Consider the following 22,262-nt stretch of genomic DNA (forward strand, 5'->3'; position numbering starts at 1 on the left):
TGTTGTGGTTATTTTTAAGGTGCTACTGATTCCCTGACACCCAAACTGCAAGGTAGAGTATGTCAGATGTACTTCTCACCAGGCTTGGCAAAAGGGCACATGAATCTTTGCTTTTCTTAAGATATTTTCCCTGAAAAATCTGCCTTCTTATGAAAGGTCCTTTCTTACTAGATTCAAATTACATGTTTTACTGAACATCTAATTAGGTTATTTTTTCTTGTATTTTTTTGGAAATATTTATGACATCTGTTGTTACACCAAAAAAAAAAAAAATTCCAAGGGATGTAAAAGAGCAACAAACCCACCTTATAGAAACCCACTTAAGTTACATGTTATCATGTGCCATTATATGCAAACTGAAATGAAACAACCATCTTTTCTTTAAGATGGAAAATATTGGCCAGACAATGTTTATTTAATGTGCATTCACAAACAGCTGAACAATTATGACAAGAGAATGTTTATTATTTGATGTCAACCTGTTCCGAGGTTGTCATCACTAATGACAGATCACAAGGTTCCATAATCAAAGCTGCGCTTTTCAATATTTTTATTCTGATTTAAATAAAATCACCAGACACTTGCAATGATACTGATGGCAAGTTGGAAGGAATACCTACTAGGGAGACAAGTATATGCTGAAATAAACAAGGTGAAATGAACAATGATAAATATAAAATTCTATCTTTTAAGTTTTACATAATCAATTGTTTAGTATCCTACTAGGAATTTATGTTGGTGTGGTAACTCATGCCAACATGTATCACAACAATGCAACTCTTTAAGCCAACATTTTAATTTGACTTATTTTAAAAATTTTAAAAATGAATCTTTGTGTTCACAATATTCTGACATTCCTAATAATATTAGTTGTATGCTGTGATAGAGGAATTAACAAGTGTTCTTCTCTCTCTCTCTCTCTCTCTCTGCTTCTTCTGTCTCTCTTTGTGGGCAAGTGGAAGAAATGCATTTTTCTGTCCTTTGGAGTTCAGTCCTGGTCATGTGATTTGCTTTGGCAAAAGAAAAAAAAAATAAGCAGAAATAAAATATGTCCCTATGTCCCTTACTTATGCCAAGAGGCCGAGCCTCAGATAAAAGATCTAGTATGAATTTTGTCAAATCTTCCTTTCCTTCTGCCACTATGACCAGCCACCTGTGCGTAGTGGTTGACCTATCTGACTGGGAGCCAGGGCAGAGATGACTGACAACATGGAGCTCCCAGCCAATCCAAAACGGCCATGTGGAATGAGCCACTGACATTTCAGCGTTGTTGGTTAATAATCATATCATAGCCTATTTTCTGTTAGCATGGTTGAAACCACTTCTGGAATATTATGTTCCCATGCTTTAAATCCAGAGGCTGATGACAAAAATGATAAAGAAAAAAGACTCTCTTGTGGAAGAAAAATTGGCTTATTGAAAAACACTCCAAAAAAGCAAATATAAGTGAAACTTTGAGTTTATTCAATGGAGTAGACTTGTAACAAAAAAAAGCTCTCCAAAAAAGGAAAGGACTGGCTTATCAAGTGGAGATAACGGTGTTAAACAACAGAAGTGCTTAAAGAGTAACTAAATGGCTGGAGACTTATAGAAAAAACAGAAAGCTTTAGCTTAGAGATAAATTCTAAAGTTCCTAGATTTTCTGAGATTATAAAACTGAAACAGATCTAACAGTCCTTGTCACATTTCCAAGACTAAAAAAACTCATTCCCTACAGCCTTTTAATATATTGGATGGAAATAAGTACATATATGATTATTTCTTCTTAATAATCATTGCCAATGGCTCTCCCAGTGGCTTTCAGAAACCGTGCTTTTCCCACATTAAGAAAAGTCCCCAAATAATAGCTTTTAAGCACTGGATGGTTTTTATTGATTTATAGCTCCTTACTGAGAGATAGTTTTACAAAGATTTCTATCACCTCCATGGTTTTAGGAATGATAGCTTTGGTTTTACCCCTGACAGATCCTATAATTTGAAATTAAATACTATACTTATTTGCTAAAGTCTCTTAGGTAATGAAGTTTCTTATTTCGAAGGTTAGTAATAGTCTTAGAAAAAACTTGCTTGCCTCCTGATAAGGAAGCCTAGGGAATGCCCCCACATAGACCTTGAAACATCCTCCTGGTTTTCAAAATGAAAACTCTCCTGCTGATAGAATATCAACCTACCTCCTCCAGTATTTCAGAAATATGAACAATCCCAGCTTCTTTACATCTGCTAACATTTTGATAGCAAAAAAGTGTTGGAAGACTGCATGATTTCTGGATTACAATTTATGTTACTAATATTAAGTGTATCAAAAGCATTAAGACAGAAATATTTAATATTTTGCTAAATATGTCACCTGCATTGGCACAATTCCATTTACTTTACAACATCCTCCTCACTTTTGGTATTTCACAGGGCTCCATAACTACTAAAACAATAAAAGAAAAATACTGTGAAATTATAATAGAAGACTAAACTCTTTGTACTCTTTGCTATATCCTGGTGTTATCTGTAAGATATATTGTCCAAACTCTATATCTCAATTTCCTCTACATATGAAAATATCTCAAGTATCAAAGATTGACAATCTTTTTTTCTAGCAAGCAAAAGCCCCACAAGAAGTCCAGTAGATGATATGTCTATTTAAGGAAGCAGGCAGAGATAGATCTTGGATGTGGCCAGACTGACAAAGGTCATCACCAAAGCAATACAGGCCAATGGTTAAGAACTAGACTATAATCAGATTGACCTGTGTTTGCATCTGTGCTCCCTCATCACCAGTTATGTCAGTTTAGGCAAGTCATTTAACCTCTCTAAATGTCAGGTTCCTTATCTATAAGGCAGAGATGATAATAAGGCAGTGAATTATCCTGTGAGTGAAATAAGACAACACACTAATCATCTTGGTGTCTCATAATAACTATATCAATTACTTACTGTATAGCAAGTCACTCCAAGACTTATTGGATTAAAGTTCCGTGGTTTACTCATCATTCTGTGGATAGGCAGTTTGGACTGAGCTCATCAGGGTATTTTTTTTTTTCTTTCCATAGTGCAATGGCTGGACTCATTCATGCCTTTATAATCAATTGACTTCTTGGCTGGGGCTGGCTGGTCACATGTCTATAGAGACTTAGGTGGGATAATTGGAAAGACAGAATGTCTGGGATGGTCTCTTTGCAAATGCCATCTCCCTGCATATGGTATTGCATCCTAAAGGAGACGAGGCTGGGCTTTTTCACCAGCAGCAGTTTTCCAAGAGGCTAAGGCTCAGTGTGTAAGAGCTTTATCAACCCTCTTCTTTCACCATGTTTACTGATGTCCTATTGGGCAAAACAAGTAATAATAATCAACTCCAGAGTCATTGTAGGTGTCCACTATATAAGTTGTAGATACTAAGATTCACAGCTCACTGCGGGCCATTCCTTTTTTAATGCTGCAATAAATTAGTAAACTGCTTTAAGTTAGTAAATGACACCTATCTTTATCATCATCATCACCATCACTGTATTCAGGATGTATGAGTTATCTCTGAAGGAACAAAATTTGAAATTTCCAAGTTCAGCAATTTGGCTGTCAGACATACAACCCAAAAGTGTTTATTGAGCGCATACATACATCTGGTTCTTTCCTTGAGGCTGAGGATACAGCAGTTACCAAGGCCCTGCCTTGAGGAACTTATGCCCACTAAAAGTGGCAGAAAAGTAAACTTGAGAAAGAATGGTAAATATATGGAACGTTCAGGAAAATAGACAATATTAGAAATATTAGGGCTTTCATACTGAACTTTTGGACCTACTGAGAAATGTCCCCTAGCAAATACTTCTTGAGGAAACTGCTAGTCTTAATTAGCCAGGATTAAAGGAGATAGAAGATTAGAAAATAGTACAGTATATGACAACTTGTGTATATTCACTAAGCCCTGGCCACATCAGTGATCCATTTTACTCCTTTAGGGAACTTAATTCCTTTTAGCCTGGTATATGACTTCAACTTTAAATAGAGAATCTCATTCTTAGGCTAGATTAGGGTTAGAAAGGAATATCCATGCTCTGGTCTAGAGCAATAAAAGGTGATTAGCTCATTAAGCAATGTGATCAGATTCAATATTCCTCAAAATGTCACCTAAGCAATGTCCTGAAATAGGATTAGAAGTCTACAGCCCTAAAATTCAGCTTGCCTTTAAACCATCACCATGGAGTAAATCAGTAGATTATCTTATTTAGAAGTAATCTGAGAATCTCTAGAAATTATAAGGATATTCAAGGACCAACTTGGCATTTAAAGGGATTAAATCTAGATATTTAATGAAGAGGCTGTAGCAGTGTGCCAAATATCAGGAGCCCAGGAGGAGAGCAGCAGGAGCCCAGGATTCATTGATTATGTATAGGACTCTGACCAGAAGTGCAGAGCCAAAAATTCCAACAAAAATTTACTATTAATATTAAAATCAAGAAATGTGGAATTAGACATGAAAAGGAAGGTCTAGCCTGTACATAAAGGAATGAGGTTGGAAGTTTACTGAAGTCATGAGCCTTAGACATTTCAGCTAACATTGATTGGGGACCTAGTATGTGTCCAGCACATAATCTTGGTCTAAATTCTGGGAGTATACAGAGGAATAGAATATAAATAGAACAGTCTTCAGGTGGACTGGCCAACCAAAGGAAATGATCAGAAGCAAAAGTTGGGTCAGAAATCAAAATACAGGAAGTGGTTGGTCTCATACCACAAAATGTGTTGTTTTGACATGGGATGGAGTCAGTTCCTCCGGTTAAGCCTTCCTTGACCACAGATAGTCATTACTTCTTCCATTCCTACAGTTCTCTGTTCTTACCTTTAATGTAGAATTCATCCTACCCCCGTAAGTCAGGTTTTCCCTAGATAACATGCCCACCTTCGAGCACAAGGTCTGGCAAATAGCAGGCATCTAATAAGTGTATTGTAATTATATGCTCCATTAAATAAATAAATAAAAGAGTGAGGCAAACTGCTTTGTTTGAAACCTTTCTTTGTGGCTACAGATCTTGCTTCTGGATTAGAAGAGCCTCTGTTCAGAAACAGGTCTGTGTTGGAGTGAAACACACCATGCACTCATCTTACAATACTCTCTTTTCTTCTCTTCAGCTCATAACTTGATATAACACTGCAAAACTTCATGACTAATTTGATGACTGTGTGTGCACTCAGTTGCTTAGTTCTGTCTGACTCTTTGTGACCCCATGGATTGTATCCCACCATGCTCCTCCGTACATGGACTTCTCCAAGCAAGAATACTAGAATGGGTTGCCATTTCCTCCTATAGGAGATCTTTCCAATTCAGGGATCAAACCCATGTCTCCTGTGTCTCCTGCATTGGCAAGTGGATTCTTTACCACTGCGAAACCTGGGAAGCACTACTTTGATGATTATTCCAATGTAAATAATTTTAATTATCAAGAAACCTATGGGAAATAAGTCTTTTAATTATAGTAAAAGTCCATTTGTTTACCAGATGCTTCTTAAAGACAAAAGTAAAAAAGCATAGTTAAAAGAAAATAAAAGTTAAACATTTTAGGAAAATTAAAACACAGTGAGCCTCGTCTTTCTCTGTGAGGGTTTTCATATCCACTTCAAGGATGAGCTTAGATCTCAGCACATATATACACACACATTGTGTTACTTTAGTCTTCATAAACAGGTGCCTTTCAGTTACTTCCTTTTTCTAAATCAAGAAGTACTGAGTCAGTGATTTGGCTGGGGGGGAAATCTCCAAGCAACGACTATTAATAATGAAGACTTACTAAAGTTGGCAAAATCTGTTTCCTCTTTAGAAAACAGAGAGAGCAAGCTATCAAAAGTTAGAATTACTCATGGAGACAAAGAGATTAGGGAAAAACTACTTCTAGAAGTCTTGGTTTAGTTAAAATTTGGACCATATATTTTGGGACATGTACCAGAGTTCTTTATGTTGACTATTAACAGAGGCAGTTTCTATTTCAGGGTAAAAGCTAATGGTTTCCCAGGTGGCACTAAGGGTAAAGAACATAAGACACGTGGGTTTGATCCCTGGGTTGGGAAAATTCCCTGGAGGAGGGCCTTATAACCTATTCCAGTATTCTTGCCTCTATGTACAGAGGAGCCTGAGGAGATACAATTCATGGGGTCACAAAGAATAAGACATAGACTGAAGTGACTTGGCATGCATGCTTGCAAATATTTCTATTGCCCAAGTATTATGATAAGTTCTTGTATATAAGTTAATTCTTCAACCCCTCATAACAACCCTGAAAGTAAAACTGAGAATGGAAATCTGATATTTCTGACTTAAAGGACATGCTCTTCTCTGCTAATTTACAATTACCTACTGAAAAAAAAAAAAGCACAACCTAAGAGTTTAGAATTATATTTTATTTGGCAGACTTTCTGAGGACTTCAAGCCGGGATGCAGTCTCTCAAGTATCTCTGAGAGACTGCCCCAAAGATGAGGCAAGGGAAGAGGCAGGATATATAGGAGTTTTGCAACAAAGTCTTGGTAGTTAGAACATCAAAAGATTAAAGAAAAACAGATATCTCAAGGAATTTAGTGTTTTTATACGTAGGGGAAGATATGAGTCTGGGCTGATTGAAATCACTCCTTTGATACATATCCTAGCTATTTAGGGCCAGTATCCTGTTCTTTCCCATTCTGAGTTCCCTCAGGGTGCACCATTGGGTAGCTGTCGTGGTTGATGGCTACAGCATCCTTTTTTACTGATATGGCAGGCAACATTTTTCCTTCACACTGTATTAGCTGATATCCCCAATTTCAGGATAAATGTAGTTGAAAAATGGATGGAATCTCTATTTGGAAGAACTGTATTCCACAAATTTCTCATTTCCCTTGTCAAAAGAGATTGACAGTTTCCCCAGATGTCCCAGCAGTAGGATTCAAAGCTTGGGACTGAATATCAGACAAGCTACGACATATTTCCTCATTCTGTTTATAATTTAAGGGGGTTGGTTCATCTCTGAAAGACAAAGGCATTTAAACCATCTCACTGACAACCCATGCAGGTCAACCTACCACATTCACTTGAGACAAGTATGTGCAGTGTCTCAGGGTGACTCAGTTAAGAGCAGTCTCCTTTAAAGCTATTAAGTGTGGTTTCTTTTTCAGTGAGGTCATCCTGTTTAATCCCTCTGGACTGAAAAAGCCTATAAAGCAGTCTCTCTAACAGCTTATCTCAGTCCATTTCTTGATGGACTAGAGGGCTCAGCTACTTAAGAGTGCTCTTTTCAAGTGAGAAGAAAAAAGAGGTTGGTAGTGAAGAGGGGGATAAGTAAGAAAAAGGCTGGCAGTAAAATTCTAGTCACATGGAGAAACCATCCCATGGACTGCAAAAAGACACAGAAAGAGGTTGGGAGCTTGCACAAGGGCGAAGTTTGAAGAGTCCTCACCCACTTCCTCAGCATTCAGTAAATCTTCCCTTGTGGAACCAACTATACAAAAAGGAAAATGCAAGAAGGACTGCATTCAGAGCATGTGTTCCTTTGTTCCACCATAGGAAAAATGAATAGCTGTAACTTCCTGCTGCAGTTTCATCTGTTCATAAAGCATCATAGTGATGCCTTCCTGGGAACATGCATAAAATAAGAAGGTACATTTTGTATGAAAGATTTCTCCATTGATAAACTTCTGAATCAGAATCTTTGGGTGGAGTGTAATAAAACCAAATATTGCCTATTAATGCATATATGTGAAATCTAGAAAACTGGTACAGATGAACCTATTTGCAAAGCAGGAATAGCGATGCAGATGTAGAGACATGTGGACACAAGATGGGGGAGGAGGGGACGAACTGGGAGACTGACATTGACATATATATACTACCATGCGTAAAATAGACAGATAGTGGGAAGCTGTTGTATAGCACAGGGAGTTCATCTCAGTGCTCTCAAATAACCTAGAGGGGTGGTAGTGGTGGGGAGGGAGCTCAGAAAGGAGGGGAGATATGTATACATATAACTGATTTGTTGTACAACAAAAATTAATACATTACAATGTGATTATACTCCAATAATAAAATTTTTTAAAGAGCCCTTGGGTAAAGTTGGGCTTCCCGGTAGTTCAGTTGGTTAAGAATCCACCTGCAATGCAGGAGACCCTGGTTCAATTCCTGGATCCAGAAGATCTGCTAGTGAAGGGATAAGCTACCCACTCCAGCATTCTGAGGCTTCCCTTGTGGCTCAGCTGATAAAGAATTTGTCTGCAATGCGGGAGACTGGGTTTGATCCCTGGGTTGGGAAGATCCCGTAGAGAAGGGAAAGGCTACCCTCTCCAGTATTCTGGCCTGGAGAATTGCATGGACTGTATAGTCCAAGGGGGTCACAGAGAGTTAGACAAAACTGAGCAACTTTCACTTTGAGTAAAGTTAGGGAATCTGTGGTTTATAAAATTTTCTCTCTCACACACAACTCCAGCATGAAAATAATCAAAACCATATGAGCTTTCTTCAATCAGACTACAAGATGTTAAAAAGATAAAATAGATCTATATTTACTCAATGCTAAAGTGAAAAATAAGGTGCAGAATACTATGAAAGGCATGACATTTATATAGTAAAAAGTTATCTATCTACTTATCTATCCATCTCTTCTGCTCATAAATAGAAAATTTCTGAAGAAACTGTAAACAATAGTTATATCTAGGGATCAAGATACTTGAGATGGGTGAAAGGAGGGGAACATTTACTTTATACATTTATAGCCTTTTATACCTTTGTTTGGAGAAGGCAATGGCAACCCACTCCAGTACTCTTGCCTGGAAAATCCCAGGGACAGAGGAACCTGGTAGTCTGCAGTCCATGGGATTGCTAAGAGTCGGACAGACTGAGTGACTTCACTTTCATTTTTCACTTTCATGCATTGGAGAAGGAAATGGCAACCCACTCCAGTGTTCTTGCCTGGAGAATCCCAGGGACTGGGGAGCCTGGTGGGCTGCCGTCTATGGGGTCACACAGAGTCGGACACGACTGAAGCGACTTAGCAGCAGCAGCATACTTTTGTTTACCATAAGCATTCCTTCTTTTTATGCTTTTGTGTTTTTAAGAGTTCACAGTCAATTCTGCTGATCAACAGGAATGAAAAACCACTGTAGAGAAATGGTTGTTAGTTTTCATTATTTTAGTAGTCATTAAGTGACTATTTCGGAGAAGGCAATGGCACCCCACAGCAGTACTCTTGCCTGGAAAATCCCATGGATGGAGGAGCCTGGTGGGCTGCAGTCCATGGGGTCGCTAAGAGTCAGACACAACTGAGCAATTTAAACACTTGTCTATTGACTCTGGATTCTCTCAAGCTCATTGCTTTCTGAAGGTTCTTCTAAGTCTTGCTCCAGAAAATGCATGTGTTTAAGATAGGAACATCCTTGGTCCTATCCTTGAAACACCAGTCTTTCAAGACCAGTCTGGAGCTTTGCATCACAAGATCTTCTCAAATCCATTGTACAGATAAGTCCAAGTTTCCGCATACTCAGATGCAGCAGCAGTGTGGCCAAATTCAGGAAGAAAACACTGAGAAATAGAATTTGGTTTACTTGGGTTACTGCTAAGTCACTTCAGTCATGTCTGACCCTGTGCAATCCCATAGACGGCAGCCCACCAGGCTCCCCCATCCCTGGGATTCTCCAGGCAAGAACACTGGAGTGGGTTGCCATTTCCTTCTCCAATGCAGGAAAGTGAAAAGTGAAGTTGTGTCCGACTCTTAGCGACCCCATGGACTACAGCCTACCAGGCTCCTCCGTCCATGGGATTTTCCAGGCAAGAGTACTGGAGTGGGGTGCCATTGCCTTCTCTGTTACTTGGGTTAATTAATATTAACCCTCAGCAAATATCAAAACCATTTGTCAAAGAGGATCTAGCTTGCTCTCTCTATAGAGATCAGCATGCCCTGTTAGTATCCAGGAAGGAACATAATTTTCAAGAGCAGAACAAACCTGTACCAGCACTCGAATAGGCTGTCCTTTCCATTCACCTAGGGGCAGAAAGAAAGCCCGGAAAAATTCTTAACCTACCCTAAATGAAACTTCAGATCTTACTGCTTTCCCTTTTCTAAACCTCTCCCATTCTTCTACTGCTGAGAGAAATCTGAGCCTCCAGGTCTGTTCCCTGCCGTCCTCAAAACTGACATCAGACGGTTCAGGAGCTTGCCTGCAGCACCCACCCATGGATGCCCACCATAAAGCATTTCAAAACTATTTCTTCAGAATTACTCCTTCCGGCATCAAAATTTTATCTTCTTCCTCCCTTCCCTATCCCAATGTCTAATCTCCTAATGTTCTAATTTTCTGTAGCTATAACTGAAGAAAGTGATTCCAGAAAGTCATACCAAGGGTTACATCAGTACTTCTCAACACCCCCAACACACCTGGGAATTAAGACATGAGATATAGTAAGGGAAAGGGGGAGACAAGAAGGACTATATCAGAATTTTAAGGAGGATGAAGAGCCCCGATAGTCCTTGAATGACTTCTTTTGAGAGTCACTGGGTTAGCTAGATACTAATTTCACAGTTAACTTCTCAGGGCTATTTATGTGTTAATGGAGCAATTCTTTAAACCAAAACTGAATCTCTAATTATGAAGCTACAGTTATGTTGCTGGTAGAGAAGATATTTTGGGATAAGGGAGACTTCTTGGGTTTTTCCTGAATATGTCATATCAACAGGTGTATATCTCACCTAGCCACTGGGCTTTCTCTCTTACTCAAAACTTGACTAAAGGCTTGCTTTAATCTTTTTCAAGAGATTAGTGTGTTGTGCTTAGTTGCTCAGTCATGTCTGACTCTTTGTGACCCCTTGGACTATACAGTCCATGGAATTCTCTAGACCAGAATACTAGAGTGGGTAGCCTTTCCCTTCGGGGGATCTTCCCAACCCAGGGATGGAACCCAGGATTGCATTGCAGGCGGATTCTTTACCATCCAAGCCTTGAAATTCCACTTACTAGGCTAATTCTGCCAAAGTAAGGCATGAGAGGAAAACTATGCATACTATCACATCTTTATTTTTAATGGTATTGACTCTTGAAACCCAGAGGAATGCTAGCTTCCATGAGCTCCTCTCCACAGACTGATATTTTAAGTATGGAATGCTTGGAACCAACAACCATCATTTTGCCCTTGTGGACAGGACATGGTTTACCTGACCTAGAATAGGCAGCTCTGTTTTTCTGATGGAAATCTTGAAAACCAACATGGAAAATATAATGAGGATAGCCTCATAAAACAAGGAAATATCCACCAACAAATGTATTTTTAGAGCCCACAGTATCACAAAATACTTTGCTTCCATTTTGAATGGTCACTTTACTTTCCCTACAACACCCCAAAATTACTCATTTCTGGAACCCCTTGGACACCACTGAAAATACTGAACTCCACTCTCAGTATTGGTCTACCCATCATCACCTAAACCAATCTCCAAATATCTTTGCTATCACAAAAATTCAAAATGACACCATTATTACAAAAGCAAATGCCACTCCTATAAGTGGACTATAAAAGACACTACTAAACAAATGTTTGGGTTTAGCACAATTTGATTGGGATCATGTAGAATGGGACTAACTAATCTTAAGAGTGAAAAGGTAATAGTCTAAAAGCCAAATCAGATTTTTCATGAGATATACCACAGAAAAGCTGAATGTTGATGATTCTGATCATAAAACTTCCAGCCTGACATCAAGAAGGCAGATCTAATGCCCTTTTACCAAGAAAAGCTGTAGTAATTTATTAGAAGCCCAAATGTTGACCAAAGTCTCAGAGTGGCATTCCACTGAAATTTTGGCACTCAAAAACTGTAACCTTGAGCTGTCTAATAGGGATTTAACAAATACCTTAAAGCACAAATTTCTTTGGCTGCAAATAACAGAAGCCCATTTGAACCACTTTCACTAAAAGGGGAGAGGGAATTATTATAAGACTGCCTTATGGACCCCAGTGGAGGCAGAAAAGGCTTTATAAGGACTAGGATCAGACACCAGGATACTTTCAGGAATTAAGGCAGTGATTTGTTTCCCTTTTCTCTCTCTTTTTCTGCCTCCTCCTCTTAGTCCCTCTCCACCTCCTCCATCTTCCCTCTCTTTTCTCTTTCTCCCCATGGTTTCTCATCTCTGCCTCTCTGAGGCTTTGCCTCCATGTTACCTCACAGCAGAAGCACTTTCTTTGCTTCTCCATGCACCAAAGACCATCTCTCAATCAGCAGATTCTGACCAAAAGCTCAACTGCAAATCCTAGGAGACAACCAGATTGCTCCAACATGGGTGAACTCTCTCTGATTAAGTCAGTGGAAATACAACAGAGCAGAGTTTTATAGTATAAATGTGGCTTCAAGCAGGTCTGCATCTTGTTTGGTTTTTTAGTTAGTGTTTGTGGACGCTGGAGATTAGGATTCATGGGGTAAATTGGTTGCATATTGGTAGATTCATTCACTATTTCAAGCTATTTGGGTGCTAATTATGTGAGTCTCTAAAGGAATTGCAGTCGCAAAAGTGAGTTAATTTACCTGATATTCACCGAGAAAATTAGACTCCAAGGCATTCAAACACACTACTGCTAAATTGGGCATATGGCACCCCACTCCAGTACTCTTGCCTGGAAAATCCCAGGGACGGGGGAGCCTGGTAGGCTGCAGTCCATGGGGTCGCTAAGAGTCGGACACAACTGAGTGTCTTCACTTTCACTTTTCACTTTCCTGCATTGGAGAAGGAAATGGCAACCCACTCCAGTGTTCTTGCTGGAGAATCCCAGGGACGGTGGAGCCTGGTGGGCTGCCGTCTCTGGGGTCGCACAGAGTCGGACACGACTGAAGCGACTTAGCAGCAGCAGCAGCGGTGTCACTTAAATTCAAATGTGCATTCAAAATAATAACCACAGTGATGATGCACATGGCCCTATTAAGCTCTACTCTTGAGTTCATGCCAGAGTGATAGTGCAAGAGCATTAAACATAGAGAGCATCGTGAAGCCTGCTAACTCATTTCCTTTGATAGAGATCAATAAGCTTTTGACCATCAACACACTATCAAAAAGCAGATACTCAACAGACCTGCCACACCTTAGATTTCACATCCTTTCCCATTAGACCTGCTGAGTGTGGCTTTTATGCAAGGCCAGGTCAATCAGATGTAACAGAAGATGTTTCTTGTCTTCTCTAGCACAAATTTCCACTCTAAAAGGAAAACAAGTTCCTATTTTAAAAGATTGATAATAAATCAGGGAAGTGTAGCATCCACTGTGCCAATCATACTTTTTTTCTCCTTGTATATTCTACTTTGCAATTGAAGAATTTAGGATAATCAATTAGGGATTTTACCTCTAGTCCTCTAGTCAGTTGGGGAGTTTACAAATGGCCTCTCACTCAAGGAAACATTGTTAATACCCAAGAAAAAGATATCTGGTTATGTTTGATTGTAATGTATATAGTGAATTAAGCACAAATGCCTGGCATGTAACTGGTGAACAATAAATTCAGGTTTCCCTTCTTTTCCTGAGTTGAATCAAATGTGCAAGAGAAAGAGAGAGGCTGAAACTTGGAATTTTTAAAACTCCAAGTTTAACTATAATATTTAAATTGAATTGTAGTTTTCTCCCCATGACCTCAAAGTGCTATCACATTTATCACTGATCTTTTACAATTACCATATGATGCAAACAAATATTATTAACTCCATCCTTAATGAAAAAAATTAAGCATAGCAAGGACAAAGAAGCTTGTTCAAGTTTTTAACAACTCAATAACAGTGGAGAACTCAGAGTCTCTGACTCTGGTTTATTACCCAAGTTATTGATAAAATGCTTCATTAAGAATCCAATACCAACAAGCCCTGTGTGACTGTAAAATGTTTTTCTTAAAGGACTAAATGTATATTCTTTATAAAGTAGGTCACCAATATCACACAATAAAAATAGCCAAATTGACTCTATTATATATATTTGTCTGTATATACATACATGAGCTTCCCTGTTGGCTCAGATGGTAAAGAATCCACCTGCAATGCAGGAGACACAGGAGATGTGGGTTCAATTCCTGGGTTGGGAAGATCCTCTGGAGGAGGGCATGGCAACTCACTCTAATATTCTTGCCTGGAGAATCCCATGGACATAGGAGCCTAACAGGCTACAGTCCATAGGGTCCCAAAGAGTCAGATACAACTGAAGCAACTGAACTCACAAAGGCATGCATACACATATATACTTAAATATACACATATATGCTATTTTATGATGTCCCAGAATTGCTTAAGAGAAGTTCCGAAAAATGTGAGATAATACATTTAAATGTGAAAAGTAGAAAAGATTCCACCACATATGTGCCATTCATATTGCACTCCCATCTCAAGACTGGAACCCTCTTGATCTACTCTGGTGGAATATTTCAGCTTGAGCAGAAATAATGCAGTATTTTAATAGTTTGAAAGCTAGGAAAGCAACATCCATAGATGAAAAATTATTGTAGCTGTTAATTGTGTTTAGGGATCTTTTTGAGAACTTAGCAAGTCCTGAGTAATAAGCAGGAGGCTAATTTTTACTCTGGTTGGTAACAATTATCCTTATACACATTCATTACATGAAATCTGATGGACAGCAGCATTCAGCACTGTTATCACATTTCCCGGACGTGCCATTAACCCACACTCCTACCTACTGCCAAAGCCCAAATATGCAAAATGATAAGGCTTTCAGTAAGAACCTTTCCATTCCATTGACTTCCCTCTTCTGTCCTTCCCTTGATGCAGTATGCCTCAGAGACCTGGGCAGCATTCTGAATCTGTGATGAACTGGCATATACTTCTGTACTTGGATTTGTCAAAACACACTGAGAGGAGAGGAGATTCATGGTTTGCCTTCAGCTGTCCATGAGACTAGCCCTCTGGCCTCTTTCCTACTTTATTATATACCTATTACCATGCCTCTTATTTTCTTTTTTTTTAATTTTGATTTAAAATTAGAAGTTAAAATTCTATTTTATCAAAAATAATGTATGTGTATCAGGTCATAAAAAGGTCGAGTACAATTGTCATCCTGGGATGTTATATCACCATCATTCTGGAAATTCCCTTATTTTTCTTCTGTATTAAGTCCATTTTTCAGAATTCCATGTCTTTTTCTTTGTTGTTTTAGTCCCTCATTTTGATGGAACATGTCTTCCAGTAAATTTCTCAGAAAGGCTACTTGAGAGGTAAATGACATGCATGGCCATTAAATATCTTTGGCGGTTTGATTGTATAAAGAAATCTAGTGTAGAAATAATTGTTATGCAAAAATTTTAAAGATTGCTCCATTGCTTTCTAGCTTCTGATGTTGCTATTGAGAAGGCTGATGTTATTCTAATTCACAATTATTTGTGAGGTTTTGTAGCAGGATGGTGGTGGGTTTTATTTTTTTTTACCTTCACTGGAAATTCTGGATTTTTTCTTTAGCTGAAGTTCAGAAATGTAACAGTGATGAGGCTTGGTGTAGGTTTTTTTTATATTCACTGTTCTAGGCACTTGGTAGACTCTTTCAACCTAGAGATTTAGTCTTCAGTTCTGGACATTTCTTTTGTATTATTTCTTTGATAATTCCTTCATCTTCATTTGCTCCATTCTCTCTTTGTGAAATTTATTTTGGTTGAGGCTAAATCTCCTAGATGAATTTTCTGTTTGTCTTTTCCCTCTCATTTTTCATTTCTTCCTCTGGGAGATTTCTTTAGCTTTATTTTCTGATTTTTATTTCAAATATTTTTAGTCTGCTCTCATATTTTTAATTTGCAAACAATTTTCCTTTTTCTTTGTACATTTTACAGTGCAGTTTATTCTTTTATCTTTCTGAGGAGATGCATTTAGGAACTTTTTTAAAAATTTTCTTCTACTGGGAATAGCCTGCATTGCCTTTTTAAAAAAGTGTTTTTGGGGTTCAATTTCTTATTCCACATGAACACGATCTGGGTATCCTTCTCTCTCTGCTCATATTTAAGAAAGACACCTAAGAATTAATTAAAAGCATTTGGGGTAACTCATACATTTGGTAGGATCTCATAACTGGTGGGCCTTGCTATAGTATGATTAGGAATGGTTATCAAATATACCAAATGTCAAAGCCTGTAAGCCTTTTTTTCCTAGGCCAGATTTCCTGGAGAATAACCCCTCTATCTCCTGCCTGGCTGCTAGGACTCTGCATATCATGTTGGAACAGGAGGTTGGGGGAGGGTCACACTCCTCACAATGTAAATTGGCATAAATCTTCCCAATTTTAATACTGCTTCTCTTGCATATCTTCACATGTGCCTTGTGTTCCCTAACACAAAGCCTTGCTGGTTAAACCTCTTTAGTTTTATTTGAATCTTCTGCCAGAGGAGACGGAGTAGTCACAGTGGAACTGATTCAAGGAGTATCTGGGCATCTAATACTTCTCTTATAGACCCCAATTTTTAGCTCCTTCCACACCCACTTCCAGAGTAGCTTGCCTTTAATTTCTGAGTTTTTCTCAAACTCATCAGCACAAATTCACTTGTTTCCTTTTATCCTACCTCCTGTAGGCACTTAGTTTGGGGCCTCCCTTCCTTACTAAGTTATAACATCTTCCAAAGTTTGATGACATTTCTTTGGCACTTTACATCTCTTTTCTCTGTCAGATGAATTTGAACCTTTGTCTTCTTTCCTGTCATTTTAGTGGAGTTAGAGGAGATAACTGGTGTATTCTACCTGACTACAGTTCCCTCATCCCTCTTTCCACCATGCTTGATTAATTTATTTGGCCAATGTTCTCTCAACATTAGTGTATACTCAGGAAAGTAAGAGATAGATACAAGATATTCTTATCTCTAATGGAACTTTTACCCAAGTTAAAATACAGAACACAAATAGATGAGCAAATTCTAAAATAAATTAATACAAACTTTTAGAAATATGATAAAGTGCTAATTCAGTACTGTATGATTAACCGAAAGGAACTGATAAAGCTAATTGCTGCAGGCAGTGAGAATTGAAAACAATCTTTATTGGTCTAGAATCAAGGAGAGGTTTACCAAGTAGAACTTAATGCCATAGAATTTGGAAAGCCACTGAGAATGAAGGAATTCCAAGTGAGAGAAACTGAGAAAGTATGGCAAATGGTGAATGCATTTGGCAAAAACAGGAGTTTACTATAAGGAAACTATAAATAGGTTATCATCAATTACACATTTTAGGTGAAAAAATATGATAAGAAAAATATGGATAACAATAATAATAATCCTTGAGACTCCAGGTTATAATCCTAGCTACACCTTAGACTTGATGTTCAGTGAGGGTGTATCACTATACTGCTTCACTTCCAAGTTCCCATCCATATACTGTGAATTATATCTATCAAAACTGTTCTTCTTGATGGTGGAACTTCTGGGCCCAACAATTAGCCTCCCCTAAAGGAATTAGCAGTTGAAGGAGCAGATTCTGCAACATATGCTTTCTGAACACTTTGTAGAGAAGAAGCCAAGATGTGCTAGGCTAAACGTTTTTAAAAGGGGGAGAGTGAGTGGGTGCATTACAGATATCAAGGAAGTGGTCATGAACTTTTAAAAAGAGAAAAGGTGAATGTGGGATAAAAGATTCTCTGGAACAACAAATATGCTGAAGATGGTAGTTGCATAAGAGTTCAGAAAGTAACTTAACAAAGAGGTAGTTCACATTATTCAAAAGAGGAGGAAGATGGGAGAGGGAACATTTAAACTGGAACACTGCACTTATAAGAAACTCAAGTGCAATTGATTTATGTTTGCAGAATTGTATATGACTAATTGGGAAATAGATGGGGAAACAGTGGAAACAGTGTCAGACTTTATTTTTGGGGGCTCCAAAATCACTGCAGATGGTGACTGCAGCCATGAAATTTAAAAGACGCTTACTCCTTAGATGGAAAGTTATGACAAACCTAGATAGCATATTCAAAAGCAGAGACATTACTTTGCCAACAAAGGTCCGTCTAGTCAAGGCTATGGTTTTTCCAGAGTCATGTATGGATGTGAGAGTTGGACTGTGAAGAAACCTGAGTGCCGAAGAGTTGATGCTTTTGAACTGTGGCGTTGGAGAAGACTCTTGAGAGTCCCTCAGACTGCAAGGAGATCCAACCAGTCTATTCTAAAAGGGATCAGTCCTGGGTGTTCTTTGGAAGGACTGATGCTAAAGCTGAAACTCCAGTACTTTGGCCACCTCATGTGAAGAGTTGACTCATTGGAAAAGACTCTGATGCTGGGAGGGATAGGGAGCAGGAGGAGAAGGGGATGACAGAGGATGAGATGGCTGGATGGCATCACTGACTCGATGGATGTGAGTCTGAGTGAACTCTGGGAGTTGGTGATGGACAGGGAGGCCTGGCGTGCTGTGATTCATGGGGTTGCAAAGAGTCGGACACGACTGAGCGACTGAACTGAACTGAACTGAATTGGTAGCAGGAAAAATTGTAATTATCTGAGTCTTATAAATACATGGCAGGCAAATATCTTCCATGATGAACTAAAATCTTGATGATTAAGCTGATCACTAACAAATTTTCTCCTTATATTTTTTCTTTATTCTTCTCCCTCTCTCACAACTGGTGTATCCCCTCTTCCCACCCAGGACTCAAACAGGATCCTGCAGTGTTCACAGTTTAATATTCTTTCTTCCATTTTCTTCTTTTCTTGTTTGTTTTGTTTCGAAAAGTACCAAGAAATCCTTTGTATCAACTCTCTTGACAACTGTCTAAATGGGTAGATACCTGTCTTTTCTCTGGAAATGCTGACAGTAACCCAGTGTTTTCCTAGTGACCTTTCAAGGAAGCTGTCTTCTTCAAAGGTAAGAAGGAATCCTAATCTGGGAGGTGGTCTAGGGCTATGATCCTCACCAGATTCTTGCTCTAGGAGCAAAGCTCCACTGCCGACAGTAACAGATTCAATTTCCTGAAGTGAGGCTGTATACCATGCAACAGCCAGAGTCACTCCAGGAAAGCCAAATTTGCAGTTACTTCCCTCACATCCTATGAAATATTGTGTTTCTAAGTTACATATTTATTCATGGAAAAAGCCAATAGTCTATAATGACTGTCAGTTCATTTTTCTTATGTGTCCTTATACTGGATACCTTCTGTCTGTCTCTCCAGGTCCTCTCTCCATTTTTCTCCATTCTGCTCTGTCTTGCTCAGCTGGCCTACAAAAACCATGTCATCAAGACTCCCATGACCTCTGGTTTCTTGTTGGGTTTGGCCAACGAGAGCCTTGGCAGGACATAAAAGGGTGGGATGAGCATGAGATTAGGGTGTGTATTCCTCTCAGAGGCAGCTTTGGTTGGACATGTCCTTTCAGCTGGCTCAGTGTGCTTTTCTAGGTGATCTTCTCCACCCATCTTTTCTTTCTGGTCAGTAACTGTTCCCTTCCCTCATCTTTTCAGATCTAAGTGTAGTAACACTTCATCCACTGCTACTGGCCTCAAATTGCTGCACTATGTCTTGTGGTTTCCCTACACTCTATCCTCACCCTTAACACGTACCTTTATAAACAGTCTCCTTGTAAATAAACCCTCCTGGAATCATCCTGATTTGGCTACTCCACCTGTTTCCTGCTAGGAACTGAAAGAGGTAATCACTCAAGAAATAAGTCATTTTTTAAGAAAGATTTTATCGAAAAAAGTCTCTACCTGAAAAGAGGTGAAACTAATTCAGCAAGTGAAGACATTCCAGCTTTGAAGCCATAGATAGTTTGGTTCAAGTTCCAGACCATCCTTTTATAAACTGTGTGTCCTTGAACAAGGTACTCAAACTTTCACAGCAGTTGTTTAATCTTTAAATGAACACAGCTATAGTACCTATATCACAGAATTGGCAAAGATTAAATGAAGCAATTTTAAATGAGATTTTAAAGGTTCAGAGACAGCAAGTTCTTTATTCTTACTAGCTAATAAAAACAATCATAAAATAATATAATATTTATTAGTTAATAACTCTTCTTCTGAAAGAGGCTACATTCACAAGAGGAACTTGAATTAAATTTTAAGGATTGGGTAACTGAAATATATGTTGCTAGGCTCAGATAGGACTTACTCAAGATGTGTTTCTTCACACAGGATTATTGCTTTCAATCTCCCATCAGTTTTCTAACTTCAGACTTCTAAAAGGAAAGTTACCTTGAGATTTTTGCAGAGAATCAGGATCAGAAGTCACTTCATTTGTTGCTAGATATAATAACTACTTTGTCTAGAAATTTTCCTCAGGACGGTCATATACAGGTAGTATTGCATATACCTAAAACTTATGTCAAAAGCAAAAGAAGCCTCACCATTCCCCTATCAGCAGCATGAATTAATCACTTGCTTTAATTAGGAGTCACATTCTAGAGGTTTCTATAATTGGAGAGTTAATTGAATGAGCTATTGCAAGGTAAAGTAATTTCTACTTCCTTGAACTTAACTGTGGTGAATGGAATTTTTTTCAGGAAACCAATTATCCTAAGCATTTCCACACAATCTACTTTTGGTCCTGTTTGCTCCAATCCTGCAGGAGTTTGAAATGAGAAAGATGCTGACAGTACATGCATAAGGCAGATGTACATTTTTTGTACAGAGTTTACATATATTAATAGGCTTAAATTGATCTATGAACAAAGTCAATTGCCATCTCTTGATTATTTATGTAAATTAAAGGACAACTTAATTTCTACCATATGAGCCTTCTGGCAGCAAAGGTTACTGAAGGTTTTAGTCCTTCTCTTTTCAAGGGTTTGGGGAAGAAAGACAACCTACTCTCTGCCAATAGTTAGCTATACTTCATAGAAGGCCGTTATTTTGGATCCTATAATAATCTAATCAAGAAAACCATGGATCTGATGTAACTTCCCCTGCTCAGCTCCAGCACCTCTCCTAGAAAAGACCATAAACAATCTGCAAACAAAAGAAATAAAACTGTATAGAATTTCACCACCAGGCACAGTCCCAAACCAAAACATGCAATTTTAAGGATCCTGACATCGTGACCAAAATAGACAAAGAAGATGTGGTTAGCTTAGTTGACCATGGATTACTGGTATAAAATGGAATCAGGATAAGTTAACCCCTGCACCCAGAATCAAGGAATGAGGTGCTTTAGCAGTCAAGAAAGAGATTGTGCTTTTTACCAATACTGATATGTACATATTTGAAAACAAACATATATATTGAACACTATAATTAGGTTGTTCTTTTCTAGGACCCTTTCAATAGTTCGTCTCCAACATGAGAATTAATAGGAGAAAAAAGAAAGTTTTTCATTTATCTCATATATAGCCCTTATCAAGAATGGTTTTCCACAATAAGAGTAGGTAGGCTGTAAGGTTTTTTGCCTGGGTTTCCCAACTCAAGAAAGACATAGTGTAGATCTATTTATTCTTGTACTCTACTCTGAGAATAGGCAGAGAGGGAAGACCATGTCATACCACCAGCATTAACTCGAATCGTATTTCTGCCTCTAACTCACTTCTATTGGGGGGATAGGGAGAGGGGAGCAAATATCATCTCTGAGTTTAAAGTTCAAGTGAGATTATTCAGTGCAATGAGATAATATATATACATGAATTTTAGAAATTCTAAAGTGCTCTACAAATGAGGGTTAAATGAAAAACTTAGTTATGATAAGTACAAGCCAATGCAATTATCCATTTTATATAACAAAAGTGTTTTATGTAAAAATGTTAAAATGCAGCTTGTAAACTTTTTTTTTCTGAATCACTTTCATGAAAGAAAAAAAGAAGTGTTTATCAACAGCTTAAAAAATAAAATTAAGGGTGATAAATCCATGAGGGGTAACTAAGAAAAATTGTGCTATAAGGTTATATACTTTAAAAAAAATAAACATTTTTTATCTGACTGCAAGAGTAGCACATGCTCATTGGAGGACAATTGGAAATTATCTTTTTTTTATTATTAACACTTTTTAGTATTATGGTCCCTTTTATCCCCTAGTGAGTTCAGTTCAGTCCCTCAGTCATGTCCGACTCTTTGCGACCCCATGGACTGCAGCATGCCAGGCCTCCCTGTCCATCACCAACTCCCAGAATTCACTCAAACTCACGTCCATCGAGTTGGTGATGCCATCCAGCCATCTCATCCTCTGTCATCCCCTTCTCCTCCTGCCTTAAATCTTTCCCAGCATCAGGGTTTTTTCCAAGGAGTCAGTTCTTCACTTCATGTGGCCAAAGTATTGGAGCTTCAGCGTCAGTCATTCCAGTGAATATTCAGGACTGATTTCCTTTAGGATTGACTGGTTTGATCTCCTTGTAATCCAAGGGACT

This window comes from Bubalus kerabau, chromosome 10 (genome assembly GCF_029407905.1).
Source record: "Bubalus kerabau isolate K-KA32 ecotype Philippines breed swamp buffalo chromosome 10, PCC_UOA_SB_1v2, whole genome shotgun sequence".
In the NCBI taxonomy this organism is placed as follows: Eukaryota; Metazoa; Chordata; class Mammalia; order Artiodactyla; family Bovidae; genus Bubalus; species Bubalus kerabau.